The sequence below is a fragment of the Dufourea novaeangliae genome, unplaced genomic scaffold (genome assembly GCF_001272555.1).
Source record: "Dufourea novaeangliae isolate 0120121106 unplaced genomic scaffold, ASM127255v1 scaffold199, whole genome shotgun sequence".
NCBI lineage: Eukaryota > Metazoa > Arthropoda > Insecta > Hymenoptera > Halictidae > Dufourea > Dufourea novaeangliae.
In genome coordinates, this window is record NW_015374073.1 from 357882 (window position 1) to 379642 (window position 21761).

A 21761-nucleotide genomic window follows, 5' to 3' on the forward strand; every position below is an offset into this window, starting at 1 on the left:
TAGTATAAAGTAGTATAAAGTAGTATAAAGTAGTATAAAGTAGTATAAAGTAGTATAAAGTAGTATAAAGTAGTATAAAGTAGTATAAAGTAGTATAAAGTAGTATAAAGTAGTATAAAGTAGTATAAAGTAGTATAAAGTATTATATATAAGTTTACATACGTAAATATCTATTATAGCATCTATTACGGATCATATAATTATCCATTCATGTGGTAAATAGAGACTTGAAAAGAACATGCGACATTTCTAAGTACAACTTGTCAAAAGGACGATCTTGACGAGAAATCATGCGGCTAATGCGCGTGCCGTAAGTCCCAGGAGACTTGAACGCGTGGATAAGAGGGATCGCTGGAAGACAATGCGGCGCGTCGCCGCGCAGAGAAATCGCGAATGGCAGAGAAACCGTAGAAATTAAGTTAAAAGGGCTTCCAGAAGTGGACGGGCGTCGCTCGTATCCGGCTGATTGTAACGTCGCCGTCCATTTTCTGTATTGTTCGCCGTGACGCGGCGGCGATCATTTATCAATGCGGATAATAACGAATAATAAAGACATTGTACGCACACATATTCGCGTCTCGAAGCGTATGTTACGTGTTTATACGCGTTATATACCGCATAATAAAAGCCGATTCCGAATGGAGGAATAGCGATTCCGGAGGCTGTTCAATGCTTGAATGCATGGAATTGAAAATAATAGCCGAGTGGGCGTTCATTGTGCTCCTGGCCGAGCTTTTTGACGATTTTCACGTGGCCACTACACGTCCTTTTCGTCGCGAAATATCGAGACGTCGAGCTGAAACCACATGAATGAAGAGGAAGGATACGAGATATCTCGCTGCGCGGAGACACTTCCGTCGACAAAACGGAAACGGAACGATCTCTTGCACACCTCAATCATTGGAGCTGTTTGTTAATATGGGAATATATACGAAACCGTACTGGTTTTTGTATTATGGTTTACGTTTGATTCAATTTAATTAGGTATTATTTCCGTAGATTCTTGACTCTCCGTTATCACACTTGATCAAGTTGACACAGAATTTGGCTTTGAAGTAGGTAAAATATCTTTGAGGCATCATTGAAAATAGTAGATACTACTGGCGCCAGGATTGTAGTAATTTCAGGTATCCCAAAAAACTTTTTTTCAGAATTCTGGTTTTTTTTCAAGAATTTTCTTAAGCATGATGAAGAACTTTCTTTAATCACGAAAATAAAATCTTCAATGTTCAAACTTCATCACAGAATTTTTTGCAACTAAATTTCACAAATATTTTTTAAACAACAGTTGATTGAATATTAGCTTGGGTCAAATTGAACCAGTGCGACAACAACGTTTGAAAACTGAAGTGTGACAATGGAGGGATTAGCGAGTTACTTTGTTATCCTTAAAAAGCCAAAGATGTGTCAAAACATTTGTGATTTTTATATACAGCTTCTTCTTTATTATCTTGTCCATCAAAAATAAATTAGTCATACTTATACATACTTCATCGTGAAATTCTCCAAAAAATCTCACTTCATTTTAAACTGAATTTTTATTTAAAATTCATGTCCAGTTGGTTGAAATTTACCATGTAGTTTGCTAAAAAAGGATTTCGAAAAGGGGACACATGTAGGAATAAATATGCTGTCCTAGAAGCCATGAATTCTAGGTATAAAAAATTGTTTACACTAGGACAAAAATTTCTTATTTTATGTAAAAAAAAGTATGATGTATTGTCATTTATAATTACATGGATCAACAGAAATTACATTAAAATGAAACAACTTTATTTTCGACTATTTGATTATCATTAAATTTCTTTGAGTTTATTTTGTAAAATAGCTAGAGCGTCTAAGAATAATAAACATAGGTATATCATATTTTTTGTTTTTAGCATTCCCTATTTGATTCTTTTGTTTCACCGTGAATGGCAAATACGGAGTAACGTTGCAAATTCAACCTTGATTCAGTTTCGTGTACGAAACTGGTTCATTATTATAATACAGCGGGAATTATCTGAATGCAGAACACTGTGTCACGAGCATTCTGAATAAGTCGATTATAGCCTACAGCAACCGCGTTCGAAACTAATGATATAAATCAGAGACCCAATTAACGTGGATTACGGATGTATCGTGCAACAAATCGATTTATTGAAATTGTTCTGGCCGGAATGAATAACGAGACACACAGATCGGAAACACCAGCAGTGCATATTCGATCAAATCCTTAATCCTTAAGCGCGTCTTTCGAGATTAACTGTGCACAAATTCAAGTTTAGACAGCAATGATGGTAAAAGATTAGTGATCACCATATAATCCATATGAAGATTCAACCTGTTTGTTTTGATTCATCGGATGAAGAACGGGATTTCAGAACCAATAATATCGAATATACAATTGAATTTTAATCTTTTGCATGCATATTGGAATTGGTGAAGATTAAGATTGAATATTTGTTAGATAATATTATTGCGTAACCACAAGTTTATGTAGAAGTTGTCATTGTATCTATTACTGTAATAGTAATTAATTACGTAATGTTAAACACTTAACACTATTAACGACTTTGGGAAATATGTGTCATGCAGATAATGGAAATTGTATCGATACGGAAAAGATATGAAAGGACATTACTTACCTATAGCTCTTAATCGCATAATTTTTACATTTTTGCCCATGCAGTGGCCACCCTTCTATTATTGACACCTAATATTATATTAATCAATAAATGAGTTTTTTTAAATAAAGTAAGATAGAATTGATTCTATATACATTTGTTAGCGAAAAGCAAATGTACTCGTATAATTATGATAGAAGGTTACAGTGTTCAAATACAGTGTGAACAATTTATAATTTTTATTAACGGAGTTGGACCATTTTATAAAGCCATCGACGAATATGGAGAATTTGCTAACATTTAGCATTTTCATAGACTGAAATGCGCCACTGAGTACGCATATGCATAGAATCAGGTAAGGTGGTCGAATGTGTAAGGGCGCGTGCGGGGGTGGCCAGGTGCGTACACCCGCATCGTAAGTGATTGTCGGGAGAAACGAGGGTGGCTGGAAAAAAAATATGTTCCGACACGCAGTTGGCATAACTGTGCTCGGTGATAAAAGCAGATCAAACAAGTCAAAATGATACTAGACTTCTGATAATCGAGAATTTACTTTCTGTCGTTTGATCCACTAGCATTCTTCGGTTCGATGAATGTTCAAATTCAAAAATAATGTAATTCTAACTTTCTTGGTAAATCTTTAATATTCTATTACTTTGTCACATTAAAGATATTATAATAAAGTATTTCCATAGGAAGGAAAGAGAGTCCAACGATAGCTATCCGAATGATCGCCCAAGTTGTTTGTGTGCTATTATAAAGGTGTTATTGTCTTAATTAACTGAAATCGACACATTCAACAACTTTACGTCATCCAATGAATTTTGACCGTGCCCACGAAGAACTACAAATCAGGTAATTTTATATTAATGTATTGATATTTATAAATAAACAAATCAATGTATGTAAATACTTTATTATAATATACGTATCGAATATCCTCAGCAGAACTAATTCTTAGAAAACGAGAACCAAATGAAAAACCTTTGCTATTTGTGGTTTTGTTACATAAAAAAACAAACTAAGGACTATATTAATCTTTGTTATCCCGACATATTTTACGAACGTATAAAATTCAATCCATTCGTAAAATTTTTCCCTAGACTTAAGTCTCTGTATAAAACATAAACTGTTAATGTAAAAGTACTAATAGTTACTATCTTATTATATTAAACAATATTTTGTTAAAACTTGATCTTCTATTAAGTAGTGTAATAATGATCGCAGCTGTACCCAATAAAGAACTAAAATTAACGATGGCTAGAATTTTCAAAATTGTTCCAAATTTATAACATTGAGGTTAGGCGTGGCGATTGCATGATTTCACATACGTGAAAATCCATGCGTCTGGAACGATCGGAGCAGAACAAGATCTGTGTTTCGCAGTTCCGTTTGGTGGGCAGCCTATCATGGTCGATCAAAGGGTGTTAGGAGCGATTACGGGGGTGTATTGACATTATCTTTCATGGGGTTGTCGAACGGCTGGTCGGTGGTTGGCTATCGATCGGCCACGAGGATAAATACTTGCATATATCGTGGGATAGGCAACCACCTGCAGGGGGCAGGTGATGTCGAACATAATCAGAACGGGGCAACAATCCGCGTCACCCTCTCCCCCGGCACCATTTGTTTCTCTGATGCGTCGCAATGCAGTCTGGTGACTCATTGAACGTGAAATTAAAGATGAATTAACAGATAAGAAGTTGAAACAAGTTTATAACTAAAAACATGCCATTCCTATTTACCTGTTCTACGTCATCCCCTAAATCTTCGGAGTGATACTTAAATTCGAGGTCATCGCTGTTAACAAGCATAAGTTTATGTACAGTGAATCGCAGAATTATTCGTGTTCCATGTAATATTTTATGTCACCCATCTACCGTTTCCAGTCAAAAGCTACAGAGTTGTGAATACTTATACGGGTGAATGAGAAATTAAGAATTTTTCCTTGGAAATTCATGTTTCGGTTAATTAGGGTAACTGGTTTTTGGGATTGTGAGTTTACGTTTGTGCTTTCGTATTTTCAACAATGTCAACCACACGCTGTCGTAATACACAAATGTGTTTGATCAAATATACTGATACTGTAATTAATGCTGTCAGCTTTCTTCTGTGAGAAGTCCTGCTGGATCGTGAGACCAACCATATTTGTTACAACGTTAGCATACATAAATGAGGTCTGCTGAAGATTTTTATATTTGGCCAATTATTTTTAGAGGCAGCACTATTCCACAGTGACAAGAACTTCATGATGTGAATGATCTTGTACAGTACTATCAAAAGATTTATAAGAAAAATTACAATAATACATACTATTGTCTGTATTTACATGTAGTTTTTAGTAGACGAGAAAAAATGGGAAACTTCTATATTAAGATCAATAATTAGGTACTTAAGTGTTTAGTAGATAAACCAGACAATTTAAACATTTTGATCACTAATATCTTTGTGTTTTTTCCTTAAATGCGTTGCATGTAGATACTACAAATTAAATATTCTGCATATTAATATCAATAAAGCTCCCCAATATATTGTCTCGAAGGCTAAATAATAATAAAAATCTTGCATATTGGTGTCAATAATCTCTTAAAGTCTCAATAAAAATGGTCTACACTACAGTTAATTTCATTTCACCAATATTTAACCTTCACATACTATACATCAAAAAACCGAAAAAACTCAATAACTCTTGCTAGACACATGCTAATACGAACGTCAGTAACTTGGACATGTCCCACACTGTCACTTGTCTTCTATAAAACTATCATTATCATTACGAAATTAGACTCGATTTTACTCGATAGCAAAGGATGCCGTGAAATTACTGTGACTGATGCAAAACTCAATCACGATTGGACTATGTCACGCTCGTTACTGTTGCCCAAGATTCCGCAACCGCGCTGAATGAAAGTAGAAATCTCGCTGCGTGTCCTTCGCAAGGACTATTCCTTACCTGGTTATACGGCGTGTTGGTACTACAAGAACGGGGTGGGGAATCCGCGGGGCTAGCAGACTAGCGCTAGACGCCGCTAGACCGGTCCCCGATAAAAAGCCGCCAGCCACTCGAACAGCATCGTGCACCTTCCTCCTTTTCCCTCTCACACTATTTCTTCATTTTGATGATGCGGGTCCGCTGGCGTCATGCCGTAGCTATATACAACCCCGTACCCACTGGCCTACACCAGCGCTGGCCTGGCAACCTGCTTCGAATCTCTCTTCTCTTCCTCCTCCTCTTCTTCTTCCTCTTTCGAGGCTATAAACGCAGCCTGCGAGCCCGACGCGTCTTGCCATCCCACCCGGGATCGTTGTCCTTTAATCCTTTGATCTGCATGATCCACGTGATCCGCGTGATCCCGACGCGACGCGACGCTCGGGACATGCAGGGATACGCCAAACGTATGTACCAACTTCTGACGCGTGCCCTACTGTTACCCACCGCGACATGTATGATGGCAATTACGGTGCTGATTCACATCTGATAAGTGAGATTGTTTATTTCTAGTATGTTTATTCGTAGTGCGTCAAGAGTGTTTTATTCAACTTGACAATGATAAGAAATGAAAATGAATGTTCAGGTTAGTATATATGAATTAATATCAATGATATTTTTAAAAAGCACGATTCATACGGATGAGATGGATCAAGTGCCCTGCATATTAATGCTTATTAATGTTTTCTCTGCATTCTTTGTACCGTTACAATCAACTGAAACTTCCTGTGTGTTGATATGATAAATTTCTTTCGACGTACATTTGAGATGGCTCAGGTTTAAGTCTGAGTTATGCGGATACACCGGATATACGAGGGTAAATTTGAATCATATGTGTATGTCTGTGTTAAGTCTGATTACATGTGGATTCATAATGGATAGACTGGGTTCGTTTCTAGTCATACAGGCATTTTAAAAAGTTTGTTTGGTCATTGTTAGGTTTCTGAAACGAGGAAGACTGCATCAGGTGTGGCCTAAATTTTCGTTATTTCTAAGATACTTCTGAAATGAAACTGTCTTAGGTCTGAATTACTTATATTTCTCGTATAAATTTGAACAAGTTGTATGTCGAATCCATTTCTCATTAGTGCAACTTAAACCTCGCAGTTTCACATATGATCTGAATTAGGCAATTTAACAGCAAGATCACTGTTAATTCTTTAACCGAATCGATAATTCATTCCAGTCCCCATCGAAACATAAAACGACAGTCGTAACGAAAACTTGTACACCTGTAATCTCGACAGATCTCTTCCGAGCCCACGAATCCTCTTTCAACCGTTATCACATAAGAAGAACCGACGAGCCGACAAACAGGGGGCGAGAGGGGGCAGGGTGGAGGGTATGAGTGAGGGGAGGTTGGCTAATGACGCGACTACTTTATGCGACAGGTACGCGCGAGGTCTCTCTTCCTCCGTTTGATGATTTTTCGTGGTGGGTAGATGTGGGCATAGGGGCAGTCAGTCCAGTTGAGGTATCCAAGAAGGCAGCCAAGCAGTCAAGGTAGGCGCTATGGTCGCTATATTCGTGTTCGGGGAGCCGAGTGACCCGACACCGTGCGCCTACAGGCAGGTGCTTGCCTCTTACAGCCTTCTCACTGGTGTCGGCTCCTCTCGTACCTTTAATGCCGCCTCGGTAAGAGCCAGACCCGAAAGAAGTAAGCATCTGCTTCTCTCTCTAGAGACGTTCGCGCGAGTTTCAGACCGTCGGAGGCACCGACCAAGTGAGGGGAAAAGGATTGAGCCACGCGCCAAGCATCCCCTCCAGCCTTCCTTCTTTCTCGTTTCACGGCACTTCGTATCCATCGTCGTACTACCTGTATGTACGATATAGGTACGTGTTCTGATATTTGTTAGTCTTGCAGTTTTCTTGGCTGCTGTGACGAGCTTCCGCCTAACTGGACTTTTAGTGATCTAGATTCTGTGTGAGACTTGAATTAGACCGTACACACAAAGTGAAAATGAATTCTAATGGATCGATACAGTTAAATTAATAATATTGTATAATTGTATAAATTGTATCCGATAGTTTATTTTGTTAAATAATGAAAAAGCGACCAATTTATATGACATATGGTCTTCAGAAATACCATTTAGAAAGTATAAGTATCAATTGAAAAACGCACAATATAATTGTGAATCTATACTATGTTTATAAAGTTCAATTTTTATTACATTTCTAACAAGAGATACAGGCAATGTAATATTTTTTAATCTGCCATCTATTTCGAATTATTATTTTCGAATTATTATTTTGAATTAGAGATTAAGTACGTTGTTGAAAGGACATACATATTTTTAAATTTAATTTCTTGTTTTAGCAATTTTATGAAACAAGTGTTCAGAAAGTGTTCAGAATCGCAGGCAGAAGTCGTATGCTTTGTTGTCCTTGTATATTAATAATATTGGTATTTATATTAAACACTGTTGCTGTATATAATATAATCAACGTATAAATATTAATTTCGTCTGCAATAAAGTTTCTTGTGCTTTTAAGGGAAAAGTTTGTTAAAATCTATGAAGCATATAAATTTAATTCGAAAAAAATGTTGAAAGGAACGTCGCATTTAATAAATACTACATACAGGGTTTCCGGTCTTAAACGTTGCTATACTCAGTAAATCATTTTTTACATTTTTATCCTCGGATAACGAACGTATTTAGGTTACTCGAGACCCAGACTTTAAGACTAAGCTAATATACATATTACAGCTTACGATGAAATATTAGTACGAGGTTTCGGTGTGGCTCAGAAATGACCCGCTTCCGCTTTCCATGAATTCGTGCTCTTAGAGTTAAATAATGCTTAAAGTGTTCTGTAATTATTATTCGTCGAGAAACATCGTACAATGAAGGTCTCATAAGAATCTGAAAAAGGTGGAAGAAAGAAAAAGTAAAAGAAAAATTTCAAGGTGGAAAGGAAATTCCGTGTGTGTGTTCTCACTAAATCAATTCTGACTACAAGAGAATAAGATAAATCATGTGTAATTGATGGGACTGTAAGTAGGTACGCAAATAAACGTAAAAAAAAACATTGTTCACAAGTGACTGTATAATGGAAATAATCTTCAACTGAAATGTTGCAATCGAAATTTCACGTTTCTGATGATGTATGCCGCGTCTCGATACGTTATTGCCAGTACTAAGATTACCAACGCCGCACGCAATCGCCACTTCCAAAGAGAAAAACTCGAAGTTACGATCGCGGCAGATGCTCCGAGAGCCGTACGTGAATTCGCTACCACACCTACGAGCCTTTTCTCGAATACGAATCACGCATAATCGTCGATAATGCCTCCATTCGAGCCTTCAACCCTTTTCCAACCCCTGGAAAACATCCTTCGGGAAGTTTCAGCGAGATTATTTGAATAAGACATCTAGACGATGGGGACAGCTGCGAGGCTGGCTCAGCTTTTTTTCCAGTTTTCCAGAGATTTTTGCATGGCGCAGATGATGCGGGCACGCGACCACCCTTTCTCGACCCTTTTCTCGTCCTTTCTCGACTGTTCCGTACCCGCAGAAACCCTTTCGAAAACTGTCCACCGTGAGTTACGAGGATCCTCGATGCCTCGAAACGGAACAGAACCAGGAAAAAGAGAGAAAGAACTAGCAGATGCTCGGATTTCACGATTGAGGAACGCACTACCACCAACCGTGTGCATGTCAAAACAGGGTAATCCCTCCGGGATGGCTCTTTCGTCAGGAAATTTTCCCTGTATTCTTCACTTTTTCCCTCAAATGTGACATTAAGTACGTTTATATTCGCCTGGACGTTACTGCCGTGTACAATTAAATGCGAAGAAATCAGGGCCTTTTAGCACAATTGAACTAATATTATCAGTGAAATATTGCAAGCTACAAGTTACCAGTACTAATAAAGTCTGAGGCACAATAATGCCAAGTTTTTTAAAGCAATACGTAGACTTGTGCAAGTAAATTTGTGAAATTACAAGTATAGGTAATGATAGAAGTGATTACTGTCTAATATAGCTAAGTGCGTTTTCTGTGATTAAAAATGTGTAAGCGTGGAAATCAACGCAAACTACAGTTATGCGTGTTTATGGTAGTTAAAGAGCAGAAAAACTTATCATATGGACAATTTAGAAATATACAATGAAAGCCGAAAAGTGCCAATCATTACTAAAATAGTTCAAAGTAACAGAATCATTAAACAAGCCACTTTCAATAGTCAAAACTGTTAACAGATAAATAAAATTATCAGTTGTCCAAAATTTATAAAAATTTAATCAGTAAATGTATGTACTTGTGAAATGTAAACTTATAAATTCGCTAATACTATTAATTAAAAAAATGTGTGATTGTATATTATAATTCCTTTAAAGACTACAAAGAACCTGTAGAAATATGTACGTGTATAATATGATTTACGAATATTCGTCACTTAATAAGATCATACAGAATTTAGAGCTAATATCTTGGCATTAGTAACCACACGAATAATTACGTTAAACTTATTGCATGAATATTAATTAATTTATCCAAGGTTTGATTACAAATGTCTTACATTAATAGAGCCAATAAATAATCCACTGTTTTATAACAAATTATTAAGTAAAAGATATTTTAATTGTAATTCAATTGCTACATTATTGAATTGAAACGGTTACATTTAATCCATTGTACTAACCGGAAGAATAAGTCAGTTACAGGGGTTGGCATGCTTTTGCATCATTATCCAGCCGATGATTCACATGTTGTCGTTTTTAACGTACAAAACAGAGTCCGATGAAACGATATATCGTAAAACATTTGATTCCCACGCATTTTCGGCTTGCGTGGCACAGTCTGGTACCCATAAAAGTCCACCCTAACTCGTGCTACCCTTTCAATGAGAAAAAAAACCTCCTTCAAATCGCGCTCGCAGGGGACCACGTCGCGTAATTACTGAAAGAGAACCCGGCAATAACAACAACGACGACGTCCGCGACGCCATCACCTACGCCATATGGCGCTTTCCCCTAAGTATTGTAACTGAAGGGTTGCTCAAACACTATGCAAAGTGGCATGCATATAAACACGTTAACTGGGTTGTTTTCGTCAGAGTCGTTCATCATTCCTTCCATTTTATTACCATCTTGACAATAAATTGCACGGCTGAGATGTAGAATATTTAATAAACAATGATAGAACACTATAAGCGAAGTTTTGTCATAGTACCAATATTTAACCATTTTACAGAATTTTAATAGGCATTTGAAATCATCAATTGCATAATTTTTTTTCCAGTTCAGAATTATAATCTAAGATTTGCTATATTAGCAGTACAATAATTAGTTCGATCATTTAAATTCGAAATTGTCGTTTTTAGGTATCGTGAATTATTTGACATTTGAAATTTCTAAATCAAGTAAGTATACTGTCAACAAAAAATATTCTACATAAAATTATGATTATAGAGTATGATTCACATTGCCTCACCAATGTACATGTGATGAATTTGTTTTCTTATGTAATTTCATAAGATCAATTCGTTCTTATTCTACTCTTACTGACGACTGAATTTGATATCTGACAGACTGAAGTGTGTGTGTCCACATCTCTGACTTCTTTTGTAATGTATATGTATATATATATAATAATATACACACTTTTTTAATGTGTATAATAATATATATATGATAGAATATATCTATATGATAGAAGATAAATGAAATTTAGTTCAAAAATCACGTTTTCGTTACTAATACAGTAGTTTCTTTGGAGAACCGAGTCCTATTTTTAATATCGTAATCTCGACACCAACAGGGAGTTCATTGGCCCAAAAGCCACCGCCAATACTACTCGCAATATCGAATAAAGAATAGACAGGACTATAAGTGGTCGTCTGACCGCCAGCCACATGTCATCGAGATGCTTACGATGAAATGCAAAGCGCTCTGCAAATCGTGAGAGCAAACAATAATAAGTGGTTACCACAAACGAACGCACGAGCACTGGTTCCAGCAGTTTCGCTGCTCGTGAAAGCTTCGTCCGGACGAATACACTACCGACAGTGATGAAAAAGAGGAAAGGTAAGCACCTATTGAGTAACATTTCTGTCGTTTACGATCTTTCTTGAACGTGAAGAAGAAACGGAATGGGGGAAAAAAGGCGGGAAAAAGAAGGCGCGAGAGTAAAACCGTTGTGGTTTACGGGGGATTTTATGGCGTAACCCATGGCTGCGCCGCTGTTATTATCTATCCCGCCGATAGAAATTGGCTGCCTTTTAATAGATACTCACCCTTCATTCCGAACAGATTTAATGATAGCCGTGTTCAAAGATTACGTTCATCTATCCTAAAATCGCGCGACGAAATTGGCACGCGACAGTTGCCGTCATATTTGATGCGCAGATCGAAGTTACACTTTTCATTGTAATTATAGGTAATTAGTCCAAGTGTTACTTATTTATTTACTAGGCTAGCAATAATTCTGGGTGGATAATACAGATGAACGTGCAACTAGTTTTGGTTTTATAGAATTTATCAACTTTTAATATAGTATTTATTAGTAATTTCAATTCGGTAATCATAAAAATAATAGTGAAATGTTTATAATCTTATACTTGAATGTGAGCTATTGACACTCAAACCTTCAGGTTTAAGTGACAAAATTACAAAAACTTTTGCATCAAGTTAAATATTCTGAAACATGGATTTGGAGAAACTGAAATAAAAACTCTAAACAACACGGACCCTTCTTTGTCAAGTGGACGAAGCGATTAATTAAATTTTCAATAAAGCGTTATATAAAATTCACAAACTGACCTAACCAACCTAATACATTTTCGAAATTCATATAATTTATGTTCCTTCAATAAATACTACATTGGTTCCGTATTATAATTGAAACTCAAATTCCATAGCACTCATAATAAAAGAACAATATACTTTTAATTGTCGTGAACTTTTTCATTTTAATATCGCACTATAGATTACCGAGGTTTAACTGCCTCGAGCGGATACAAGTCTCACTTCTCTTAAAATAACTCAAGTTCAATCTTATGGTATCGGAATTCCCGTGTGCACCCGCTAATAAGTTGGTGCACTGAAAACGTCGTTTTTTGTAGTCTGGAATTTATGACATAACTAGACCACGTTTACGATACTTATTCGTATTTCATCACAGAACAGTAAATTTTTTCATAGTATTCTTATGGAGGAAACATAATGAAAGGGAAACTAATGGAATTGCAATAAAACATTTTCAACGTAAAACTTTATTTGTTCCAGGTTATCGCTAATAGCCAATACAAGCCGTTAATGCAGAATTTAACCATTTAGTTAAGAAGAGAACTTCTAAATTTGTAATACAACATTATGCAAATATTCCTACAAAGGATACAGCGTGATATAAAGCTAGCACGACCATTTGTTTGAATAATGGGAATTTAGTAAATGAATTCTTCAAGACAGTACTAACAGTTGTCCATTATAAATGAATTAGATGAATATTGCGTGTCAATTACCAGTTATTCAAATGAATTTGAAAAGAGGAGACCTCGATACTTTCATGTAAGGTCGTTGCTAAACAAGTAAAGTTGGAGTTTTCCTCGATCTAATAAATCTAAACGTTTTTAGAAAGGTAAATGCTATCTTTAGAGTAAATACTTATTAAGACTTATACGACTCTTTTCGTCGATTTTTATGGATATTGTATGTACAGGGTGATCAATAAGTACTCGACAACAGTGATTAAAAATAAAGAAGTAACAGTAAAAGGTGTCAAAAGTTTATAAAAGAATGTTTAATAAGATTGAAAAATGTTTCAGGAGTAACACAATGTCGTAGTCCGGCCCCAAACTAATCGATTCAGGATTGAAGTGTATCCAGTCCGATTGATCAAAATGCATCAATTAGTGGTGCTTTTATGACTGTAATTAATCTGAAAGCTATACGATCTTCTTCTCTGTTTTGTGTGAGTGAGAGGAAATTCGTACAACGTGGCACGGAGTGATGTCGAGTCACCGAAGACATGTAGTGGTACCGATTGATGTAGCAATCACTATGTTACTTCTGAGGGCAAACACTTTGAAAACGTCATTAATTAAATGCCTTTTTGAGTTTTATTAAAACATTTCTTAACAAAATTTTGATATCTCTTGGTATTACTTTTTTATTTTGGATTACATTTGTCGAGGACTTATTTATCACCCTATACTTTGTTTTTGTATATTGTTTCATATAGTTTTTATTCTAATTGAAAATTATGGGTTGCATTACTATCGTATTATTTTGTAGTACGTAGATCCAATAAATGAGCGATGATTGTGTCGAGGCATATTATTTCAAATTGAGTTCTTATATAATATAAACCACGCGACTTACTGGATTAGAATAGCATAAATTTTGGTGCATACAAAAATTGATCAACTTTAAAATTATGCACAGAACCGCCTTACTGCACCTATTGTCACAAATGTACGACGTCCGATCCAAAAGTTTGGGGACTTTATTTATAAATCATTGATGATTAATCTTAGCAAGAATTCCATACGATTACTATGAAGGTAATCTCTTTCTACCCACACACACCTATGAAATCTATTTTTTGGTGGTCAAGCCTAACCCCTCCTGCCATTTTTTTATTATTCTCTCTCGCGTGGCAACATGTCGTCCTTTCAGCACTCATTTAAGGCGAAGGAAGAATATGTAAGTTTCTTAAAATTAATCATAACCAGGGATGGAATATGGATCTATGGTTTCGATGAGGAGACAAAGCAGTAATCGAGCCAGTGGGTGAAGAAATGTGAGCCAAGTCTAAAGAAAGCACGCATGTGTCGCTCAAATGTGAAACCCACTGACTCGATTGCTGCTCCGTTTCCACATCGTAAACATGGACCCATCTTTCGTCCCTAGTTATGATTAATTTTAAGAAATTTTTATCTTCTTCCCTTGCCTTAAATGGGTGCTAAAATAATGACGTTTCACCATGCGGGAGATAATAATTAAGAAATCGCGGAACGAGCTAAACTTGTTTCCAGCGTCTAACTGGGAAGAAATGTTTCAAAATTGTACAAGGGCAGGAGAAGTTATCACTTTATCGTGATTTTATGGTATTACAGCTAAGATTGAAAGTAAATGATTTATTCACTAAGTCCCCGAAGTTTTTGATCACACTTTGCATATCAGCAAACCAGCTTCTGCTTCAGTCTAGAAAATTCAAATCTCGAAAATAGAAACATAAACCTGACGTAGTCGTTTCGACACCGACAACTCGTTTCACAAAACCATTTAAGGATCACAATAAATTTTCTAGGCGACACAATCCTTTACCCTACAATCTAATTACCTTAAAACATCGTAATATAGACTGGACTTCTTCGCTAATGACCTATAATAGGTGATCAAGTTATTAGTGCCACTGTACGAAAAATATATTTTTCTGTTTGTGTAAAAATGAAGTCACAATATCAAAGATTGTACACTGAATAATTTTTTATTAACAATTGTCTACTAAATATACAGTAAAAAAATAAAATTTGTGTTATACATTTATAAAAAATACAGCTGAAATCGTAAAATCATCAATTTATGCCAGTGGCTCCAATAATTTGATCATCCTTCTAGTAGTCGAAGCGATATAACAGAGAAGAAGAAGAAACACATGGTCAACAAAACGGAAATAATTATCCATACGTTCTGTCACGAAGAAAAGTCTAAGCGTCCACGACGGTGTATTTCTTCCTAATTGATACAATTCGATAGACCAAAGAAGAGGGGCGCGTTTTGTACTCGTAGAATTTCTTTCGCGAGCAATTCGGGCCCTGAAACAATGCGAAAGTTGGGCATCAGATGGTGAACCGGACGATCGTGGACCATCTGGTGGTCCACCCTGGCATACGGCGAGCATCCGACGTATAAGCGCGCAAAAAAAGTCGAAAACCCGATACTGCGAACGCAAGCGTATAGGAATTTTAAGAGAACTAAGCCGAGCAAGACAGCTGTAACGGATAATCCAGATTAAATTGAATGAAAACAATGTGGATACTTCAATAAACAATATCGGAGGATTTGTAGAGAAGGAAAAGGAAGTCCCTTAATCCAATAACTTCCTCCATCTCGATGAAGATTCGATTCTCCTAATTGGTGTGATTCACGTATTTATATTGTATGGCGATTTAGATTTTCCACGTACAAGCAATCGTTTCAGCCCTGCCTTGTGTAATTTTTGGAACTAATTTCCAGATAAATAAATAGAAGATACATGCATTTTGATTAACAAATGATCGCACGGTGTATTAGAATGAAGTTTTAAGATAATCTACTCCGAACTTCTTGAACCTCACGGAATACACTGATTTAAGGTTATTGTACCTAAAAACCATTTATGTAATACGCGAAGTGTTCATATCTTACAATATAGTGAAAAGACTAATAGTGAACACTAGAACAACCAAACTTGTCAAAATGACGGATTGCAGATTTTTTTAATTAACGATTACTAAAATTACAGATAGTATATTTGGTGGAATTTATATTAACTTTTAACGTACATTATCTATTATAAATTGTATATTACATTCTATATTATAAATTGTACTATACATATATTACGTATATTGCTATATTATACAATTTAATTTCGTATACATTCAATGCTGGTGGTTCTAGTGTTAATAAATATTAGTTGCTGAAAATATCATTGCTATAAATTAATCTGCAGCATAAAAGTTATCTTCGTTTATGTATGTATGTATATAGATAACAGCAAAGTTAGTCGAAAACAAGATATTTGGGTCAGCATTCTACGGTGTTCGATGCAATTTGAAGTTTGAGCAGGCATAAGCCAGGAGCCGAGTAACTGCTTTGCTTTTGAGGGGCAAAATAAGCGGTTAACTAAATATAAGACGAAACGGTGACCGAGTCACGTATGCGAGAGGGCACGTGCAGCACGCGTGCTTCGACTGCGTGTACCGACAAAAGAATCACGATTGCACGACTCCGTAATGAGACTCGTACGGTTGCGAAAATATAATTCTGCCTGCCAGTGTCAAGGACGATTTCTGAGCGACTCTTTCTTGTCCTTGAATGGGGACTCAATCACTGCACCTGTATTGGAAACTTGTAGACAATGCACCACACGCAAATGAAATTTGTTAATAATATAAATATTCTAGATATTCTATAACAATTATACGAACATTCTCCATCTACACCTGTGCAATGGTTTTCATTTAATATGGACAAGAAGTTTCAATAACTTACAAACATGTGACTAAGTTTTATGAATATCGCAATGCTAAGAATACACAACTAACGAATAGATTTTTTTGATAATCAATGGGTTTGCTCGAAATATTTTTAATATTCAACTTAACACACTCTTCAATTGCTCGTTCGTATACGCGGGTTATTCTAACCGAACTAATTGGTCTTTAATATATTTGTAATAAATTGTTTCGTATTTTTTGTCGATCATATAAAATCTTTAATATATAATCACTTTCTAAAGTGCTATTTACCACCGAGTACGCAAAATTAAATTATTTTTTGCACATGTTTAATTAGGTATCAGATATAGTCTATGTATTTATTATCTGAATTAGATATTAGTTATAGATAGTTATTATACTTTTATAGAAGTTATCAATCTCCAATTATGTAACATAATGCGCTGGGTTGAAGTTTCATTCCAATATTCAGAACATGTTCAGTAACAACCGAACTTCTGTAAAATAAAATTAAAGATTGAAATGCAAGAATTTGTATTCACAAGTAAATAAGTCTGTTGGTTAGTAGAAGCGACTTAAAATATGTATATTAAACATACAGCCATAAATTTAAAAAAAATGTACAATTTTACTAAACATGAAAGATTCTCAAGGCAAGTGATTTTTGTATATTACTCTTTTCGAGATTTATTTACGTGTAATAAATAATACAAAATGTGTCAACAATAAGTAAGTTGATATTAATTATTAATATAAAATCCCCGAATCTTATTGTCTAACAATAAGTTCTGACACATAACTGACCATCACATACAGAGAAAATTTGTAAAAAAAGCAGTCTGATTTGTGTATTGTCACCATCTATGATTTCATGAAATTTTCATTGAATTCGTATTACGTTCCATATTTAAAACATGAATATTGTATTTTATTTTAAAAACTTTCTATGTTTCACATTTTTGTCCATTTTTCTCAATTTTTAAAATACTTAACCCATTACGTCCCAAGGAGTGAAAAAGGGCGATTTTTACCCAGATAATTATTTATTACCTACTTATAAAAGTGTATAAGAAAGAATTTAAATGCTACCAAAAAAATGTTGCCCCCGTACTTTCTGTGTAACATAATGTTGCGTTTATGCAAATTTGGGCAATTTTGTATTGAAAAACATAAATAAAAAATCTTATTTATTATTTTGTCGAAATATAAAAAATGCATTATAATAGTTACTAGACGCTATATTATAAAAAATTAGTGTATTATAGTGCTATAAACTCTTCAATTTCAACAAATTTCAAAACCAAAAACAGCAAATCTTTAAAATCCTCTTTCATAACTGCAACATGACGAACAGAATTCGATAAGGTAAATTCACTGAAAAAAATTGAGAGTGAACTGTTGCGCGATAATACAACGTTCGTTCCTAATAGGTTAAACAACTAAATAGATTTTTCTTCAATATTCACCCTCTAAACAGAAATATCAACCTATGCCAAGTTTCACCAACTTCAACGATTGTCGACGATATTTCTTGCAAGATACAGACTCACCGTACATGGCCGTTTAATTAATTAAACACACATATGTCGCGTACACGGTGCGGTTTTCCTTATCCATTTTCCCTCCCGTTTTTCGAGGCACTTCTTTGTCCGTCGCCGTGTGGCGGCACGTACCCTAGTTTTGTCGGAGTGATTTACAAGTCAGTCCAGCGTGAAGGCAGGTGACCGTGCCGGTCGATCGCTACTTAAGCACTTGCACGAGTCACGAACGTGAACGCGTCGCCACCTCACCAGGAAACGCGTGCCGTTGCCGATAATCATAATAATTTCGGTATCCGTCCGCCGCTTTTAATCGGAATGCCTCGATGTAATATGGAAATCGGCCGGGTACCACAAAATCGGAACAGTTTATAATCATTTTACCGATCGAGCTTTATGTGTGCACGAAAGATTCCGATGATTCGCGAGATATCGAGACGATGAATATATAAGATTCCTCGGAGCTTTTTGCGATCTTAACTCGCCTGATAACTGCAGCTTCAACATTCCAGAATCGATCGTCAGAAAACAGATAAAAATCTCATTTAGGTTGTTCTCAGGATTAAAAAGAAAACAAGTATCCAGCTGATCGGACGCTGAGGGGCCAGCTTCCTGGACCAGGATCATTTATTTTTATTTCGGTAAATGTCGAGTCTGTATTGGAACGAAGTATCGTCCAGTCATTAGACCGTAAAATCATCGTTTGCGGGGGTCCTGGTGGATTCGAAATCCAGGATCGCTGTTGAAATCGTTCGATCGTGACGGTTTACGGCAAAAACTACACCGGAGAGACAAAAACACGTAGACGAAATTCATTGGTCTGTGACTCTGTAGCCTTTGTGCGATTTATCGAATCTATTTGTGTTTTGAACTTCTGGTTTTTTTAATAGAGACCAACAACATTCTGTATATACTCGTAAATTGTACTCTGAAGTACAGTAAAGTGAAATGCATACATGTGTGTTGAAGTATTGAACACAATAGGTTTTGATAGATTAATGATATTTAATATAGAATTTCTTCGCTGTAATTCGAATTATGCATAATTAAAACTAGATATTGAAATAAATAGTAAATCTTGTACAGAATTTTTAGCTGAGATTTTAATTTCTTAATTATTTAACACTAGAACTACCAAGCAAGTCAAAATGACTTGTCAATACACTCTTACGACGATTACAATGTTATGACAATACATTTTCTCAGACCTTTTGCACCTTTTCTTAGGATATGAAGGTGAAGAAATTAATCAATTTCTAAATTTCTAAATTTCTAAATTTTCAAAAGTTTTTCAAGTTTATCCACCGATCGAAGCAAATATGCGTTTATCGTCGGGAGTTCTAGTGTTAAGCTCGAGTTAATTCGGGCAATCAGCGTTTCGTTGCTAACAAATCGTGCGTTAAGCGGTTAGGGAGGTACATACCCTTGAGATATTCGACAACAAATTTATTTTATTTGCCTTTTTTAATTATTTATGGTATGAAAAATATTCTGTAAAAGTTTTATGCGAAAATTCAAACACTTGACGAAGTTATAGCTGAAATTCTATAAGCGCGTCACGGCAAGCAACAGGGCAACCGAAACTTTACGTAGGTATAGGTATGCGTTATTTTTCGAAACACACTTTTCAGAGACTATCGGCACGATAACTTCGTGAATTTTCAATATTTTTTCACCAACTTTGGTGGAGGTACATACAGCGGCTAAAATTATGTTCAACCTATCGAGCCATTTTCTTTAGCAATTTTTCAAAATTTAAGAATTAGGCTCCGATAGGCCATAGCCAATACGGTAAAAAAATAAAATACCATCTGTGGATTGGAATCCGAAACATTCGTTGTAAACATATAAAAATTTCAAACCTTCTAACATCTATAAGTCTTGTCTTTATCCGGAAAATAATACTAACTCAATTTTCTTCACACTTTGTTCGTCTTAAGCTTTTAATTACCCATAATTCAAAACGAATTAAATTATTCCGTAAACTTGCTTACAAAATTCGTGTATAAATATGTAAACTACAATAATAAGCAACAAAATGAAAGATTAATTCGGAAGAACTACTAAATTTTATGCCTGAGTGTGTATCTCACCACGTTTCGATTCCACTTGAATATATCTTGTTCTTTCAGGTACTCGTAAATGACCAAACACGTATACCTATCATCATCCCAGTACTGTCCACTGGTTAAATTTGCTTTTATCTCCGTTCGCCACGTGTTTATTTGAAATGTATTCCATCTTTTCGTTACGAGTGGTCGGAACAATCACTTACCGGCGATAAAAAGGTCGGGCAGGTGATAAAAGTAAGGAACGAGAGACGAAAGTAACGGAACGGTTTTTACAGCGGGTTGCAATTGCTGGCGCAAAACGAGCTAATGTGTCAAGGTCGCCGTGAAAACAACTTCAATTTCACGTCTCGCGAAACCGGCAACGATCTATAATATTTGCCCGAAGTATCGTTAACACCGGCCGACCCGTGCGCAAGTACCGACACCCTTCAATTACTTCTCACGTACCAAACCACGCCGTTTTCGTTAGATTATGGTTTACGCTCACGCACTCCGCTCCTCAACAAGTACAACACCTCGACACCATGAGGATACCATAAATATCGGTTTGTACAAGAAACTGATCGCTCGAACATTGTGACGCGAAGGTTAGCTCGTCCTCGATGGATTTTCTTCACTGGACGTATCGCGTGCCTGGCTCAAATTCGTTATAATTTCATTCTGTTATGCTGACGAGGATAACTTCCGTCGCGTCTGTTGATATTATCTGATTGTTACAATTGACGGAAAGGGATTATTGAAATCCTTTTAATTTAACGTTTCAAGTTGAAATAGTGTTGTAACGTGCGTTATTAGGTCGGTGAGAAATCCATGGTTGTTTTAACATGTTAACACTAGACTTACCAGCGTTGAATGTAGAGTAATTTTAATTGTACAATATACAGGGTGCCCCGCCTGAGACCGAACATCTAAATGGTTTTTTTATTTTTAATGATATGGGAAATGTTTCAAACACAGTTGGAATGGATTCAGAAGGGGAGTATCGCGCAGGGAATATTTTTGTATGAACTTTTCGTACGTCGACGGTATCTTTTATCAGACAGCATGTACTTTTTTTATTGCACCATATAGCAAGTGTTAAAGTGCATTCCAATATCTCTAACTTATGACCTTGAGGTGAACTTAATTGTTGAAAATATAATAGAATAATTAAATAATGTTAGGATGGTATGTGAACTTACATTCTGTGTTACAAATGCTCAAAGTGATGTTCATCGGTGGCGATATACTGTCTAAAACGAGAAATCACGGATTGTGATGCTGTTTCCATCTTCTTCTGACGTGATAGCTGCACAAGTCGATTCTTCATGTCTCCCGTAGTAGTGGGTTGCTATTGGTGAACGCTTTCTTTTTGTCATTGGCCATTTCACTACTTCATTTTTTT